The 18,663-nt window shown below is 45.0% G+C and overlaps 1 protein-coding gene across 1 annotated transcript in view; it reads left to right on the plus strand.

Moving 5' to 3' along the window:
• Positions 1-13,443, plus strand: part of LOC307212654 (uncharacterized protein) — a 64,152-nt gene extending 50,709 nt beyond the window's left edge. Inside the window, exon 4 of the transcript XR_013837056.1 lies at positions 12,016-13,443. The gene's annotated coding sequence lies outside the window, so the exon portion shown is untranslated. The remainder of the gene's footprint in view (positions 1-12,015) is intronic.
• The last annotated feature ends 5,220 nt before the right edge of the window (positions 13,444-18,663 follow it).

Here is an 18,663-nt window from a genome sequence, read left to right on the forward strand (position 1 = left end):
CAGATGCTGAGAGAAATCCTATTTACATGTCTATCTTTTTCCTGGAACAAACACGAAATGATCCAACCACAGGAGTTCACCAGGCCTTTTTGCACTCTGGTGACCAGTGAGCCAGCAGAGGGAGGTGTCACAATGGCTTCTGTAAATCTGGGGTTGTCCCTTGAAAATAGGGACACTTGGCAGGTGTCCTGAGGTGCCCAGATGGGAGACCACCAGGGAACCCATGATATGGTGCTTAGAATTATACAGGCAAAAGTATTACTTAAATAAATACATCTCTAGACACACTGTCCTTTTGGTCTTTTCTCGTGCAAGAATATTTCCCTAAGTCAGAAAGAGGCCTCCTGCTCATGAAAGTGCACCTTCGGGCCTGAGCCTCCTAAATAGCTCTACTTGGGAGTAAATTTTTCTGACCCCAGTGGAAATTGGTTCCTAGTGAGCATGCTTGGGATTGTGGTATGAGGAACAGGACACTGCTGTCAAGAAAGGGGAGAGCTAGCTTGACTCAAGTTTGCCACGTGTTGGGGGGCTTAAAGAACAATCCCATGCTTGTGTGGTACATCTAGAAAGATTTTTAAAATGTGTGTGACACGATGAGGTAGAAGAAGATAAAATATATTGGAAAGGAAAGAGGACAACAACAACAACAAAAGAAAGTGTCCCCCCCTTTTGAATTTTTTTATTCAAAATTAAAACAAAACATATTATCCAAAAACATATCATCCTTGTTTCCCCTCCCCCCCCACACACACAACCCCCCCCCCCCGACTTCCCTCAGTTCCAGTCTTTGGTTTCTCTAAGAATGCTGTTTTCTGCATGTTACAAAGTTGTATAGATCCTCAAACTATTTAGCTGATTATCAATAAAAAGTTTGTGAATGTTTATTCAAAACCAGCCATGGAGTCCTGTTCCCTTTGTTGTGTCTTCAGATACTTTGTAAAGGGTTCCCATTCACCCTTAAAGTCACAGTTATCCTTGTCCCATAGCTTATATGTCAGTTTTGCCAGTTCTGCATAGTCCGTCAATTTTTCTTGCCATGATTCTTTAGTTGGGGTTTCTTTAGTCTTCCATCCTTTTTCTATTGGATTCTCGCGGCCGTTGTTGCATACATGGAGATGTTTTTCAGCTTTTTTGGCAGGTCTTTTCCTACAATCCCTGACAAAAATGCTTCAGGTTTTTTTAACAAATGTTAGATGCAATATTTAATTCGTTGTATATCATTTCCCAAAATTTTAAAATTACATTACAATCCCACCACATATGATAAAATGTCCCCTCCATTTCCTTACACTTCCATCATATATTTGAACTAGTTTTATACATTTTCCCTAACTTCACTGGTGTCATGTACCATCTGTACATCATCTTCATATAATTTTCCTTCAATAGGGAACAATCTGTAAATTTTAAATCAGTTTTCCATAATTTTTCCCAATCTTCCATCATAATATTGTGACCTACATCTTGTGCCCATTTAATCATAACTGATTTTACCTCTTCATCTTTCGTCTCCCATTCTAATAAGTATGCTGTATGCGGCCTTCAGTAATTTCAATTTCCCTTCGATCACCTCTGTCTTTTACATCTGTAAGTATTTTATATTTTATCCTTGGCCTTTTGCCCCCCCTTCCCCCCAGATAAATTTTGAAATCTCTTTCTGCCACTTTTTAAAACATTCATCTTTCAGGATGACTGGTATTGATTGAAAAAGAAATAGCATTTTTGGCAACACATTCATTTTAATCGCAGATATTTTTCCTTTTTTGGTGGGGTGGAAAGTGTGTTTTAAGTAATATATGGATGTATTTTAAAAATGGTAGTAATATTAATATTAATTAAAAATGGTAGTAATAATAATTAAGTAAATGGCTGAAGACTTAGGGAAGGGGGGAAGGGTTGATTTTTTTAAAAGGGGGTTAAAATATATGAAGCGGGGGGAGTTTATGTATTAAATAATAGAAGATGGAGATGATAATAGTAATATAAAAATATTTTTAAAATAATTTTTTGGGGGAAAATATAGTTTTTTAAGAAGGGGAGAGAAAATAAATAAATAAACTCTATAGAAAAAAGGGAGGTCTTTTTCCAGCGGGCCTCCCTCTGGGCTCCGTAGGAGGTGGGCTTGGGTTGGGCCTGGGCTCAGCCGTGTGTTTCCTCGCGGCCTCCGCCTGCCCTCCTGCCTCTCCTCCTTTCCCTCAGGGGTGGCAGTGCAATGGCGGCAGTGGCAGAAGGGGCAGGGCTTCTTCCCTCCCCCTCCGCGATCGCTCCTGGGTCCCTCTGGCACTACCAGCCTCAAGATGAGAAGAACAAGGTGCCCACAGCAGTGATGTCTAGTGCGTAATTTCCCCCCATGGAAAGATGTCGATTTCACAAGTAACAATGAATGGATGCAAACTGCAAATACTGCACTAGGCAAGCTTAGCCATTTCACCATTCAGTTTTGCTTATTAAAAGCTGGTAAAACAGGCACACTAAATTAGGTCACTCTAGGGCAGGGGAACCTCTGGCCCACCAGATGTTCCTATTTAGCCAAGCTGGCTGGGGTTCATGGGGGACGTATTTCGGCAGCATCTGGATTGCCAAAGGCTTCCCACCCCGACTCTAGGGCACCAGGAAGCTTTATGGTGTAAATTATCCTATGCAGATTGCCCTAATTTGCATAGGCAAAATTTCCATAAAACCCACATTACTGGCCCTCCAATCTGTGCAACAGGAAGGATGGTAGGGCATCACTTTTTTCCAAGTGGTTGAAAATTTAAATTTAAAAGATGTTTGGAGATATAAACATCCATTAGAGAAACAGATCACACACTATTCACAGGCAAAAAAATCAGCAGGAAGGATCGATAGTATCTGGATCTCAAATAATTTAATGTTAAAAATTGAAAAAAAACAGATACTACCTATACTACTAACAGATCATAATCCAGTTACACTGGAATTAAGAGATAACAGAAAGGTAAAAAGAAGATGGAGAACGAATGAAAAAATTTTAAATGATGAAAAGATTCTAGGTAAAGCACAGGAATTACTTAGAGAATTATTCCAAATTAATAAAGAGCAAGATACAGATAGTAGAATAATATGGGAGACGAGCAAAGCTTTTATAAGAGGATTTTATATTCAACAAAATGTGATTCAGAAAAGAAATAGAGAAAAGAAAATGGATCAAATTAGAAAAGAAATAGAAGAAAATGAGAAAATATTAGCCAGGGTAAGAGGGTATTAAACATAAGTTACTTACTGATAAAAGACTAAGGGGGGGATTTAGTTTCCCGGATCTAAAATTATATTATGAGGCCTGTTGTCTCTGCTGGATCAAAGAATGGATATCATTAGAAAATACTGATTTGCTGGATTTAGAGGGACACAACAATAGACATGGTTGGCATGCATATCTTTTAGATAATAAGACAAAGGTACATCAAGGATTTATGAACCACATAATTAGGAATTCTCTTATTAAAGTGTGGAGGAAACATCATAGGTTACTAGAACTAAAAAAATCCTGGTGGGCAGCTCCACTTGAAATGATTTCAATAAAAAAGAAAAAATATGGAAAAACTAGGGGTAACTTACAAACAACTTTTAAGGGAAGAGCAAGGCCAATTACAATTGAAACCATATGAAGAACTTAAACAGTTTTGTACCACCTGGCTACAATATTATCAATTATATGACAAATTTAACTCTGAAAATAAAATAGCTTTCCAAAAACAAGAATCCAAATTCCAGATAGAACTTTTGAACAATTCCCCCCCCAAAATCTATCAAAAATGTATAATCTATTACTTGACTGGGAACTCAAAGATGAACAAATAAAAGAAGTAATGATCAAGTGGGGACAGGATTTTGGATACACGATTTCATTAGATCATTGGGAAAAACTTTGGAAATCAGATATTTCACTGCATGCATTACTATCAAAGAAAACATTATGAAGATGTTTTACAGGTGGTACTTAACCTCTGTAAAACTGGCAAATATTTATAAACTAACATCAAATCTGTGTTGAAGATGTAAGGTATCAGGTAAAGGTAAAGGTAAAGGTACCCCTGCCCGTACGGGCCAGTCTTGACAGACTCTGGGGTTGTGCGCCCATCTCACTTAAGAGGCCAGGGGCCAGTGCTGTCCGGAGACACTTCCGGGTCACGTGGCCAGCGTGACATCGCTGCTCTGGCCAGAGCCAGAGCCGCACACGGAAACGCCGTTTACCTTCCCGCTGGTAAGCGGTCCCTATTTATCTACTTGCACCCGGAGGTGCTTTCGAACTGCTAGGTTGGCAGGCGCTGGGACCGAGCAGCAGGAGCGCACCCTGCCGCAGGGATTCGAACCACCGACCTTTCGATCGGCAAGCCCTAGGCGCTGAGGCTTTAACCCACAGCGCCACCTGCGTCCCAGAAGGTATCAGAGGGATCCTTATATCATGTATGGTGGGGATGTGATAAAATTAAGAAATTTTGAGGAAATATACATGAGGAACTGAAAAAATTTTTTTTTAAAACAACAATTGGTAAGAAGCTGGAAACATTCCTTTTAGGAATTATAACAAATGACATCCCAAAAGACATGAAAAGAATCTTTTTATATGCAACAGCTGCAGTAAGATTATTGATTGCAAAAAATTGGAAATCAGAAGTACCAACATTGAAAGATTGGCAAAATATTTTTTTTTGAAATGACTGAATTAGCAAAAATGACGGCAATAATTAGAATGCAATCTAATCAAAATCTCAAACAGGAATGGAAATGTGTAAAAGAATACATGACCAAAAGATGCTCCAACAAGAATTTATTGATATGTATAGACTGATTTCACAAAGTTAAGTTAGGCTAAACTAAGCTAAGCAGATAATAAGATTGAATGTTTAATTATTAAGATACAAAATCACAATCTCAATAATAAAGTTACAAAATAATAACAAGGAAGTCACGTACAGGGGGAGGGAAGACACAGAGTAAGAAATAAAAATGGATAAATGTTGGTACATAATGAAATGTCAAAATGTGAATTTACGAATATAATGTATATGTATCAATATGTAAAGATTTCATATATGTATTGCAACATTAATAATAAATAAATTAAGTGGGGCGGGGGGAATGAAGATGGTGTACTTGCAAAGTCTCACCTGAACTCACCTGCAATGCTTTTGATATTAAAGCTAGTTCTTTGAAAAAAAGAAAAGAAAGGGGGGGAAGGAAGGATGGGGATGGATCAGCATTCCTAATCCTGGCAAGAAGACGCAGCTCACAATAAATGAGCTGGGAAGAATGGAAGTTGGAGAGCTGTGTTACAACTTGCAGTTTGTTTGCAGTGAAAAAACTACAAGGCCAATTCAGGTGTAACATTAAGCCAAACCATGGTTTATCTCCACTAGTGCAACAGCAGAGGGAAGAGGAGCAAAGGGGCCACTATCCTACATGGATCCCTCACATTCTCCTCACGGTGTCTGAATCTCTGTTGGATGAGTTGGCACAGACTTGTGAAATGAGTGCAGAGACTGAAACTGTCATATGAAAACTTTTATCTGCAGCGGTTGCAGTTGGTCCCCTAAGCTATCGAAGCCATCACTAGATATTGTGGTCATAAGCTAGTTTTTGAAAGCTGTAATGGGAAGACTTTGCCCTGAACGGTTGGCAAAAAATACATTCATCCTCTGCACTCCCTTCATCAAGGTTAAGGTGAATATATGTGTAAGTAAAAGCATATTATCTTAAAGACTCCGCTGCGCCTCATTTTTCCAATGGAAACATGAACCCTGGATAAGGGCAGAGACTCCTGGAACCTCACACCACTTGGGAGAGATTGGGGTGGCCCTTAACAAGATGTTCTCTTCACATGTAAGTGGTAGAGAAAGGGTTCTGTATTATTTTCTGTTGTTCACCCTCTGGAGCAGATCTGTGGAGCAGGCACAAGGAGAGAAGCAGAAAGGGTTGTTCTGTACACAAACAGAAGTTCTAGTGCTAGTGGAACTACTTCTCTGGACACCACCCTTTCTTTTAATCCTTCTTTCAAGGTGCTCAGGACAACTTTGTGTCCAGAGCTGACAACAAACTGGCAGTGCAATCCTATAGACATCTACTGAAATGTAAGGCTAGATGACTTCATTGTGACTTACTTTCAGGCAATGGTGTGTTGGTTTACAGCCTAAATCAAGCATTTGACCAGGTGAGTGCAGATGCTACTTAATAGTTTTTACTGAGGCCATGAAACCTTGAGCCATGGCTATCAAGGTTTGGGGGTGGTGGAGGGAGAGAGCTTGAACGTTGAGACCCACGGAATCATAAGCTTGGGAGTGTCCGGAACTATATTCACGATCACTTCCACCCATTTTGTCTTCTCTGAGAATCTGCTATTGAGCACAGAGTTTGCACCAACAAGGGTGTCAGGACTGGACAGCCTTCTCGCCCTCCCCACGTCTTACTACTCTAGGGATTGCTAATCTTGGGAATGTCAGGCGACCCCACCAACATTTTCCTTTGGATGCACCTTTTAATTCACCTTTTACAATGTCAAGAAAATAACTCTACAGCGTTGAAGAAAGCATACCACAGGTATCAAGACTAGATGCTAGAAAGTGACTGATTTGTGGCTGAAACAGAATCCACTTTTGTTCTGACCCTTACCTGTCCTTCAGTCACAAATCCACTGATATAAATTCACAAGCTGTTTCATGTTACTTTGGGTAACACATTACCTATTGTGGAGAAAGGCCTGTGAATAAAATACCTACTTCTTGTTAAAAAAGGAAGACTGCTATGGCTTCTAAACCTTGAGTTATAGAGTATTCACTGGCTGTGGGTCATGATGTTTGCATCTTGCAGGGTGATGAACCGCGCTGGTTTGTTGACTGATTATGAATGCCTGTAAATCCCACTGCTTTCCTCCTCCTCCGTTCAGGCATCCTGACATTTCTGGGGAATTCAGCTGTCCTGGCAGTAACTGTGAAGCGCTCCTCCCATCTCAGGTCACCTGAGCTCCTGACGATTAATCTGGCTGTATCTTGGAATGGCCATCAGCATGTATCCCCTGGCTATTGCTTCTACCTGGAGCCATGCCTGGTTGGGGGGCCATGCAACTTGCATTTATTATGCCCTGGTGGGTTTCCTTTTTGGTGTCGCCAAATTGCAATCCATTGCAATCGTGAACAAGTGTGACTCAAAGAAGGCTGCCACCTGGGCATTTTCCTGCCTCTGTCCTTTTGCTTGTGTGAGACAGACCTCACTGAGCTTTAAAAAGGCGGAAAAGACCTCCTGACCTATTTTGCCACAGTCCTTGCAAATAACGAGGCATTTAGCAGTACTTACCAAGGTAGGGGGACGTGGGTGGCACTGGGTTAAACCACAGAGCCTAGGGCTTACCGATCAGAAAGTGGGCAGTTCAAATCCCCGCGACGGGGTGAGTTCCCGTTGCTCGGTCCCTGCTCCTGCCAACCTAACAGTTTGAAAGCATGTCAAAGTGCAAGTAGATCAATAGGTACCGCTCTGGCAGAAATGTAAACGGCGTTTCTGTGCGCTGCTCTGGTTCGCCAGAAGCGGCTTAGTCATGCTGGCCACATGACCCGGAAGCTGTACGCCGGCTCCCTCGGCCAATAAAGCGAGATCAGCGCCACAACCGCAGTGTCGTCCGCGACTGGACCTAACGGTCAGGGGTCCAAGGTAGGGAATAGTGAAGAGAAATCTGGGCAACGAAGGACCAGCTCCAAAAACATTGGAGCTGTGGGCGCTCTTTGTAGTATTTTGCCTTTCATTTACCCTCACCTGCAGAAATGAGTGGTGATGGCAACCTGGGGTGCCAGATCTCTTGCGCCCAACAGTCATCAGCTGTTCTGTGCAGTTTCTGCTACCACTTACGGCTTAAGAAGAAAGCAAGGCTTATGTTGGAGTAGGCCCAAAGGACATTTCACCAAATGGGAGGCCCCCCTCTCTTAAGTCGTTGAATCCTTTCTGCAGCTATTATTAATTGATAAACACGATAGGGGTGAAAGCCTCTCTGGGTGGTTCACACAGAGCTGAAACAATACACATTGTTCAAACCCTCCAAGTGTTCCTATTTTCCAGGGATGTCCCTGATTGAGAGAAGCCGTCCTGGTTTCTGATTTGATCCTTCAAAGTCCCACCATTCCCTATGGTGTCCCTAGTTTCACTGAAGAAATGTAAGAGGGTATGGAGTTATCTGACCCCCGAGCCATCTGAAGGCAATCCTGTACAGGGATGGTTTTTTTAAAAGTTTCATTTTTTGTTTCCTTTATATATATGGTGGGTGAAGCAACATGGCGCACACCAGGGCATCGCAGAGCTCCCGAGGGTGGCCAGTATTGCTCGTGCTGCCTGACCGGCTTCCAAGCAGCCGGGACCGCCGCCGCCGCATGGGGGCTGGGGGCACCCAATGTATCAACCGGGGAGCCGCCAGACCCCCCCCCAGCGACCCCACCAGGCCGGAGCCGAGGGCATCCAGCCAACGGCCGAGCGGAGCTCCAAGGCCTGGGACACCCCACCTCGCTCTTCCAGAGGGATAGGAGAAGGGGAGAAGGAGGAGACAGACGCCCGGCCATCTGGGGCCGGTGGGACCCAGGAGCGAGCGCGGAGGGGGAGAGAAGCCCTAGCCCTGCTGCCACCGCCATTGCGCTGCCAATGCCAAGGGAAAGGAGGAGAGGCAGGAGGAGGCCGCGAGGAAACACACGGCTGAGCCTGTAGCCTTATGAGGCTTTGCCCTCGGGTGGGAAAAATATTGCACCCGGGAAAGGGAAGTGGGAGTCAACAGACACTCAAGGAATAGTTTCGGAGAAAAAGCTTTATTTCTACCATCCATGAACTGGTAGAAGGAGCAAGTGTGATAACTCACAAAAACATGCACGAGTTCACAGTCATGTGCACAGAGTATATATTCCCCTTCTAGTTCCCTCCCCTTTCTCCTCCCTCAGGAGTCCTGCCCCATGTTGAGGTTCCTGGGCATGTACAGAAAGCTCTCTTGGGACTATTGTGGACTCTTGGAACCCTTCCCAGGAAAGGGGAATGAGAACAGTTCAGCATGTCCAAGATGTTGCAACTGAATGAGATAAAAGTCAGTTCTCAGGCCTGCTCTGACAGAGTCTATTCATTAGCCTTTTTGAAGCTCTCTTGCACAGTGGTGCCTCGTAAGACGAAATTAATCCGTTCCGTGAGGCTCTTCGTATAGCGGTTTTTTCGTCTTGCGAAGCAAGCCCATTGACAGCTTAGCGGATTAGCGCTATTAGCGGTTTAGCGGCTTTTAGCGATCAGCTGTTAAGCGGCTTATCAGTGGATCAGCTGATAACCGGCTTAGCGGCTTAGGAAAAGGTGGGGGAAAGGGGAAAAAACCCGCAGGAACTCGCAAGACATTTTCGTCTTGCGAAGCAAGCCCATAGGGAAATTCGTTTTGCGAAGCGCCTCCAAAACGGAAAACCCTTTCGTCTAGCGGGTTTTCCGTCTTGCGAGGCGTTCGTCTTGCGGGGCACCACTGTGGTGATAAAAGTAACGGTTTGCCTATGCATCTTGTGAGAAAACAGAGGAAAACTTGAGCTGTGGATTTTTAGAAGACAAAAGGAATTTTGGACAGTTTTGAGGCCTGGGGTGATTATTGAGGGGGGGTGACTTCGGGCCTAGGTGGGCTCACCTGTCCTCACCTCCTTCAAGCCCAGGCCCAACCCGAGCCCAGAGGGACCCCCGCTGGAAAAAGACCTCGCTTTTTTCTATAGAGTTTATTTATTTATTTTTCCTCCCCCTCCTTTTTAAACTATATTTTTTCCAAAAAAATATTATTATTTTAAAAATATTTTTATATTACTATTATCATCTTCATCTTCTATTATTTAGTACATAAACTTCCCCCCTTTCATATATTTTAACCCCCTTTAAAAAATCAACCCTTCCCCCCCTTCCCTAAGTCTTCAGCTCTTTTACTAAATTACTATTACTACCATTTTAAAAATACATCCATATATTACTTAAAACACACTTTCCACCCCCCAAAAAGGGGGAGGGGCACGTTTGTTGTTGTTGTTGTCCTCTTTCCTTTCCAAAATCTTTTGTTTTATTTTTATTTTATTTCCTTCTTCTCAATATGTATTTTCCTTAACTCCCTTTTTAAATAAATAATAACAATAATAAAAAATTATACAATAAATCTTATCTTTATTTCTACCTTAAACCTTTCTTTCAAAAATTAAAATGGCAGTGCCCGGAAGAGAGCCCTGAACCAGCACAGGCCACTCCACCCCAGACACGCAACTCCTTCTAATTTACTTTTCCCTTATTTTTTCCTTTCGCCTCACTTTTTAATTTTCATCCTCATTTTCTATCCTTTTTGTTTTTTAAAATAGGACCCCCTTTTTAGCCTGTTTCTCAGTCTGTTTTTGAGGGGGGCGCCCTTTCTCCCCCTCAAAACAAAACTTTCCCCCATACCACTGCTACAGTTCCCTCTCCCTCCCCCACCCCTTTTTTCTTCTTCCCATCTCTCCTCTTCCTTCTCTCTTTTTCTCTCCCCTCTCCCTTTCTCCATCCCACCACTCTCTCTTTAAAGAAAACACATACGTACACTCATACACACGTATCACTGTATTATACTTTGTTCCTCTCATACTAAAACCTTTATATATCTGGTGGAAGCTGTCCAGAGTGGCTGGGGCAACCCAGTAAGATGTGTGGGGTATAGAGAGTAAAATTATCATTATGGAATGGGACGTCCCTATTGTCATCAGATAAATGTTGGAGGCTATGATTTTTAAACAATTAACACATTAAGGTTTGAACACCCTAATACTTGGGGGGTAACCAATGGGATGCCCTCCAGATGTTAGTGGAGGACAGCTCCCATCATCCCTGACCGTTGGCCATGATGGTGGGGACAGCTGCAAGTTGTGTGGCCCAGCAAGATGTGGCGGCCATTGCTGCGCAACTTCCAGAGGTGTCTACTGGATCGTGTGTGTGGCATTTTTAATGATGTGTGAATGACACAACCCTTCTTCTACCTCACCGTGCCACACACATTTTAAAAATCTTTCTAGATGTACCACACAAGCATGGGATTGTTCTTTAAGCCCCCCAACACGTGGGAAACTTGAGTCAAGCTAGCTCTCCCCTTTCTTGACAGCAGTGTCCTGTTCCTCATACCACAATCCCAAGCATGCTCACTAGGAACCAATTTCCACTGGGGTCAGAAAAATTTACTCCCAAGTAGAGCTATTTAGGAGGCTCAGGCCCGAAGGTGCACTTTCATGAGCAGGAGGCCTCTTTCTGACTTAGGGAAATATTCTTGCACGAGAAAAGACCAAAAGGACAGTGTGTCTAGAGATGTATTTATTTAAGTAATACTTTTGCCTGTATAATTCTAAGCACCATCTCATGGGTTCCCTGGTGGTCTCCCATCTGGAGATCAGGACACCTGCCAAGTGTCCCTATTTTCAAGGGACAACCCCAGATTTACAGAAGCCATTGTGACACCTCCCTCTGCTGGCTCACTGGTCACCAGAGTGCAAAAAGGCCTGGTGAACTCCTGTGGTTGGATCATTTCGTGTTTGTTCCAGGAAGAAGATAGACATGTAAATAGGATTTCTCTCAGCATCTGCATTTTGTGAGAGTAGTGAATTCCTCTTGAGCTTAGAGGCATGAGAGAGTACTAACAGTAAGGCCCATTTCTCTTTCTTTTCTAGGCTTTCCAGGCTGCGAAGAGCTATTTCAAGGATGGCGAGAAAAAATAAAGTGTGCCCTGTCCCAGAATCCTCCCCCCTCCGGACCCCTTTTCCAAAGGACCACGAAGGTAAAACCTTTCAGCGTATAGATGCTGCTTCCAGTCCCTAAGATTTCTTGGGAAAGGTCTCTGTCTGAGGCCTATTTTGAGGTTTAGATAATCATATCCCATGTGGCTCTTTGTTTCCCTGTTGTTTACCCAGTAATTTTCAAAAAAGATTTGTGCACAATATGTGCTTTCCGCCCCCTTAGTGGCTGATCTGGAAGAAGATGGCAGGAGAAAGAAAGAACAAAGGAAACATGAAGGTAATGTCTATTTCCAAGGATATGTTTAGGGTATATAAGAAAGTCCCTAAAACAGTTATGATTCCAACCTTCTCTTCTTTTCCATTTAGATGACATAATCCTTGAAGACCTGGAGGCAGAGCAGGGGCAGCTCAGCTTTGATACTGACACCACGAACCACTGAACCTGAACACGGAGTTTGCCATCGCTCTCTACCAATGCTGGGCAGAGCTCCACCACGGAACGAACCTCGCCATTTCCCCAGTGAGCCTGGCTCTTTCTTTGGGGCACAAGGGAGCACATTGGCCCAACTGCAGCATGCTCTGGGACACAGCACTCATGGTAAAGCAGCCTTCTGAGAAACAGCTTTTTGGTGAGCAGCGCAGGCTGTCGTGAGCTTCGCCTTACAGCTTGGACTGTCCTGGTCGGCAGAGCATAGAAAAACAAAAGCAAGTCACACAAGGGGACTTACTTCTGAGTTAACCCCCTTTCATGCCATGCTCTTCACTTCAATGGGCTTTACATGCGCATGCTACACCTTTCAAGTAGATTCTTTCCCCCAAAGAATTCTGGGCACGGTAGTTTACTCCTCACAGTTGCCAGTCCCAGCAACACTTCAGGAACTGCAGTGCCCAGAATTCTTTAAGGAAAGAATGTGCCTTATGGGTTGGACTAGATGGCCCTTACGTCCCTTCTAACTCTACAATTCTATGATTCTGTGAATGCACATGGAACCATGTATTGGTGTGTGCTGAAAGCTATCCACACCTTGCTTCTGTTGAAATCAGTTAGTCACAGCTAGCTAAGTCCCATTGATTTATGAAAGTGTGGCTGATTTACAGCACAATCCTATGCATGTCTACTCAGAAGTAAGCCCTGTTGACTTCAACAGGGTTAATCCCAAATAAGTGGGTATAGGATTGTGGATTCATATCAACAGAGGAACGGCTTTTGATTTAACTGTCTCACCTGCTATGGACTATTGAATGCAAAAAAGTGACTAACAGTATATACTTAATGATGTCTACTCAGAACTAAGTCCTTGTGAATTCCATGGGGCTTACTCCCAAGTCAATGGACGGAGAAGTAATTACATGTAAGAATGCCAGGTAAAACGATGAGAATAATCTCAGAATAATTGCTACCACTAATATTGCAGTAGCATCCAGCACAATTCTATATACTCAGAAGCAAGTCCTGCTGAATGCAGTGGCTCTTACTCCCGGGTAAGTGCAGTTAGGATTTCACCCTCGGGAAATAAGTTTTCAGCCAGTGGTCATTCATTCTATCCCAGCCTCTTATTGGGGTTCCCCCCTTCTATTTTAGCCTTATGGTTATAAACTGGCCATCATAAATATGGATTATATGAATCTACAGATATGCATGAATATCCTATAGAAACTAAGCTTATAAGGCACAGTGAAGAAATATGAAAGAAGTAGCGGGGTAGCTGCCTCCCTAAATCAAGTAAATAAATAAAAATACTTTGCTAATTGACTAATCGCGCCACAGATAGCTTGGTTCTGCCCCTTACCTACTACGCTGCCTTATCCCGAGTCAAAGCACTGCACTTCCCAGAAGCAATAGCTTTCCAGGGATTTAGACAGGAGCTTGGCCCACTCTAAATCCCAGGTGCTGAACCTGAGGCTCTCTGCACAGAAAGCAGACACTCCATCCACAGAGCCCTGGCCCAGGGTCCATCATGAATCTACAAAAATGCATCTACAAAATGTCCCATAGGAACTAAGCTTATAAGGCACAGTGAAGAAAGAAGCAGAAGCATGGGTGTAGCCAGGAGTGCCGGGGGGGGGGGTAGGCGCCCCCCTAAATCGAGTAAATAACTAACTAATTGTGCCACAGATAGTTTAGCTCTGCCCCCTCCCCAAGCATGAATCCGGAGCTGCTCCCCACCTCCCAAGCTGCCTTCTCCCGAGCCAAACCACTACACTCCCCCCCCCAGCAGCGATGCCCCTCCAGGGATGGAGACGCGAGCTCGCCCCCCCCTCAACCCTAGGGGCTGGACCGGGGGCTCTCTGCCAGGAAAGCAGCCCCTCCATCCCCACAGCGCAGGACCGGGGGGGGGGCCAAACATGGTGCCTCTCCCCCCTTGCCTAGAGGAGTGAAGACCCCCCTGCCCCCCCCAGGCAGCGCTGGAGGAGGGAGGGCGAGAGGCAAAGGGAAGGATCCAGCCGTTGGGGGGCCGTTAGCAGCAGAACTGACCCGGGGGGGGTCCTGTCCCTGGTCTCTCGCCTCTGTGCTGCCCCTGTTGCGGCCCTGCCTGCCTCCCGGGACCCCCCCGGCTCCCCTTCCTCCGAGAGAGGAGCGGGGACCAAGGGGCGGAGAGAGCCCAGCAGCCCGAGCCCGTTGCTGGGCATGGGGGTTCTGCCAGGGGGAAACTACCATGCCCAGAAATCTTCGAGGCCAAGACTGGGCTGCTGCCCACGTGCTTTCAAAATACAGTGTTCATGCAGCCTATGCACGTGCTTCCCTTTTCACACACCTCCCTTACTGTCCTAAAAAATTAAAATTATCCCCACCTAGCCTGGGGTGGGGATAATCTTTCTCCCTCTACCCTGAAAAAAAAACCCTTGGGCAGCAGAGAGGGAAACATAGAAAATCATTTTTTAAAAAAGTCTCCCCATTTCTATTCAAGCAACCAGAGCGGAAGCAGGATCCTGCACTGAACGGCCCTCGGTATAGCATCATAGTCAAAAGTGCAGGGGAGAGCAGTGCAGAAAGCGTCTGTCAACCTGCCCTGATTTAGGGACATTTCCCCTCATGTTTCCTCCCACTTCTTAATCTGCATGTGGAAGTTTCTGATCAGAACTGGATTTGTGCAGTTGTACAGAGCTCTCTTTTTCTTATATATCTCAATGGTGGAAGGAGGAGACCTGCCCTTCCCTCTTTGTTCTCCCAAGCGCTGCTGAATGTGTGGTGCCCTCAGAGGCACAATTCATTTTCAGGACTCCTATAGGAAGATGCAGAACCGGAGTAAGGGAGGCTCTGACACGTTTGACCCACCAAACTTCTGCCGTGGAAAAACCATCTCAGCTTTTTGAGTTAGGAAAGGCTATTGAGAATTGAGCTCTTAGACTTAACACGTCTCCTTAAATTTGTGAAAATCAAAGGTATATAAAATAAATGGTTGAAACTTAGCTCCCGTCTATCATCTGAAGTTGGTTGTAAGGACACCCTGTTGTGTTGTTTATTAAGAGATGGATACGAAATACTAAAGAGTATTATTTTCCCAAGTGATGCAGCCTTGGCCGCTCTGAGCAAGGTTCACTTTTCCAGACCCTTTATTTCCCTGGCAGATACTTGGGCTAGAAACCCCTTTACGCAAACTAGAATGAGATGGCTGTAGCTGTAAGGGACACGGGGGGCGCTGTGGGTTAAACCACAGAGCCTAGGACTTGCTGATCAGATAGTTGGCGGTTTGAATCCCCGCGACAGGGTGAGCTCCCGTTGCTCAGTCCCTGCTCCTGCCAACCTAGCAGCTCGAAAGCATGTCAAAGTGCAAGTAGATAAATAGGTACCGCTCCAGCGGGAAGGTAAACGGTGTTTCTGTGCGCTGCTCTGGTTGGCCAGAAGCGGCTTAGTCATGCTGGCCACATGACACCAATAAAGCGAGATGAGCTTTATTTATTAAGCCTTGGCCGCTCTGAGCGAGGTTAACCTTTCCAGACCTTTTATTTCCCTGGCAGATACTTGGGCTAGAAACTCCTTTACGCAAACTAGAATGAGATGGCTGTAGCTGTAAGCAACAGGCATCTTTGAGCATGCACAGAGTATGCCGTCTGGCAATCCCAGCAGATAGGAGAGGCTTGTTGCCGCCCATCAGCTGTCATCCTCTTATGACAGGCTGCCATTCCTCAAGTACTTGAGGAAACTGAGTGGCCACACCTGGCTGGCACCAGGGGATCTTGAGAATATAAAAAGCATAGAATTGTACAGCTGGAAGGGACCCAGCCGATCATCTAGTCCAACCCCCTGCGATGCAGGAATAAATGGCTGGCCCATCTGGGGATCAAACCTGCCACCATGGCAATTTATTTGTTCAGAGGGAAAGGGAGCAGTTCTTCATAAGGATCAGAATAAATGTGGCTGAAATTGTGTCCTTGAAAGCACCATCCCGGATTTGGAAAACTGATACCAGGAGCCATAGGTGCAAACAGCATTTATTGTGGGTCAGGCTTTATTTTGGAGGCTAAGGGCAGAATCGAGTTATCTGTGATGCAATTGGTCAGTTAGTTAAGTATTTTTATTGATTTATTTGATTTAGAGGGGGCAGCTCCCCCCCCCCCCCCGCCTTCCTGGCTACGCCCATGCCAGGAGCCTGACACATCGTCTTGGGTGTGGTGATGCTTTCAAGAAAGCAATCCCCAATATTCATTTTCTTTCTTTTTATGAACTTTTATGGACTTCCAATCTATATAATGTGTTAAAGAAAGCAATAATATTTTGCTATCATCATAATAGCTTCTACGGATAAATATAATTCATACTTACCTCTTCTGGCTTGCCTAAGGAGAAAATTAAAATTCAGCTTTGAAGACAGGAGCCTGGGATCGTTTTAGCAACACCATAGCTGTGTAGTAGAAAACAAATAGGGAATGCCTACTTTTATTATTCTCCCTTTCATTCAATTCCAGAAGTCTCACAAGAAGCCCAAATTACCATGCTAGCGTTGAAATAAATGTCTGCCCTGATCAGTCGTGGTTGGTGCCATGGGGCAAAGCTGCACCCCCAATACAGGTGCTGCTGCAGCTTTCCTGGATGGGGCAGTGGTGAGATTGACGCTGTATGTGGACACAGGTGGGAGAGCTGGATTGGCTCCACCTGTGTGTCTGTACAGCCCCAACCTCACTCACCCCCTGCCCAGTTCAGGTGAACTTCAGGAATGTGGGTGTCATGGCTGATGAACACCATGCCCCTTCCTGGTGCACATATTTGCAGCCCTTACCCTCTAACACAGAGAATATTCATATGTTTGATTCCCTGCTGGCTGGGCCCTTGCACCTATGCAGATCCATCGGCTCTTGCCGGTCTGAAAAGCTCTATTTTAGAGCATTGGGACATGATATTGAAGTGGTGTGTTTAACATTTAATGTTTATTATGTTTTTGTATATGTTGGGAACTGCTCAACGTGGCTGGGACAACCCAGTCAGAATCATCATCATCATCATCATGGAATAAGACATTCCTATTTGCGTGGGAGAAATGTTGGAGGGTATGGGACAGGTATAGGAGATAGCTAGTGCTCCGAAAGTGCAGGAACAGCTTCAGCTGGAATCCAAAGGAATAGGCATATTTTGCATATTTATAAAAAGTGGAACGTGGAAGAAAACCATATGCGAAAACTTAGTTGCGTCCCTTAAGAGGAGCAGGACTTGTGGCTGCTGGTTTTCTCAGGGCCGGGGGGTGTGTGTGTGTGTGTGCTGCATCACAAGGTTCATCTGTTGTGACATCTCCCTCTGTTGGCTCATTGGTCGCCAGAGCTCTAGAAGGCCTGGGGATCTCCTATGCTTGGATCATTCTGTGCTTGTGAGAGTAGAGAGAGCATGTAAGTAGGATTTCTTTCAGCATATCGGATCCTCTTCATTGAGGGTCCGCGTTGCGCACAGGCCATAGGTGCAGCCCCCCTTCCTTGGGAATGGTGGTGTGATCGAGGGGGGCCTTTAAAAGGCAGCGGTGCGGCATTGGGGGGGGTTACCTAGGTTTGCGCCGCCAAACACCCGCCCTCGATTTAGGTTTGTGCTTTGGCCTTGCTCTGGAGTTCGTTGGTCGCCTGTTTTGGAACAGGGGCCGAGTAGGAATTTTTTTCCATTTGGCAAATTGGTACTGGCCTCTTGGTTTTCGCCTACCTCTTAGCAATTGTCACAACAGTGGTGCCCCGCAAGACGAACGCCTCGCAAGACGAAAGGGTTTTCCGTTTTGGAGGAGCTTCGCAAAACGAATTTCCCTATGGGGTTGCTTCGCAAGACGAAAAAATCTTGCGATCCCCGCGGGTTTTTTCCGCTCCCCCCCTTTTCCTAAGCCGCTAAGCCGCTTAATAGCTGATCCGCTGATAAGCCGCTTAACAGCTGATCGCTAGAAGCCACTAGACCGCTGTAGCGCTAATCCGCTAAGCTGTCAATGGGCTTGCTTCGCAAGACGAAAAAACCACTAGACGAAGAGAATCGCGGAACTGATTATTTTCGTCTTGCAAGGCACCACTGAACTTTGTAAGGTTTGGCGGTTAGGCATTGGCTTAGTGAAATGTGGGGGAGGGAGGTGCGGCCATCACCTGCCCCTCCAGGTACAAGGGTATTCCGGTAAAGGAATCCGCGAGTCCGGATCTCGTCCAAAGTCTACTTGGGAGGCTAGGGCCATGCCAGGACCCAGCGGGAACCCCGGGGTGAGTTTCAGTTGGTCACCATTGATGGAGTTCCAGACATGCTGAGAAGCTCCACAGCAAGAATGCAAGGAGAAGCATAAAATAAAGGTGATTAAAACCTATTTAATGATTTATGGACTGGAGGAAGGTCGTGGAGGGAAGTTACAATTTTGTTTAGGAAAGGCTGGCCTTATGAAATACAAGATATAATAAGAGAGGAAGATGGTCGATGCTTAATAATTGTAATTAAAACAGAAGGGACAGAAATAGCAACAGTAAATGTCTATGCCCC

The sequence above is a fragment of the Podarcis cretensis genome (assembly GCF_951804945.1).
Source record: "Podarcis cretensis genome assembly, chromosome: 3".
Taxonomy (NCBI): Eukaryota; Metazoa; Chordata; class Lepidosauria; order Squamata; family Lacertidae; genus Podarcis; species Podarcis cretensis.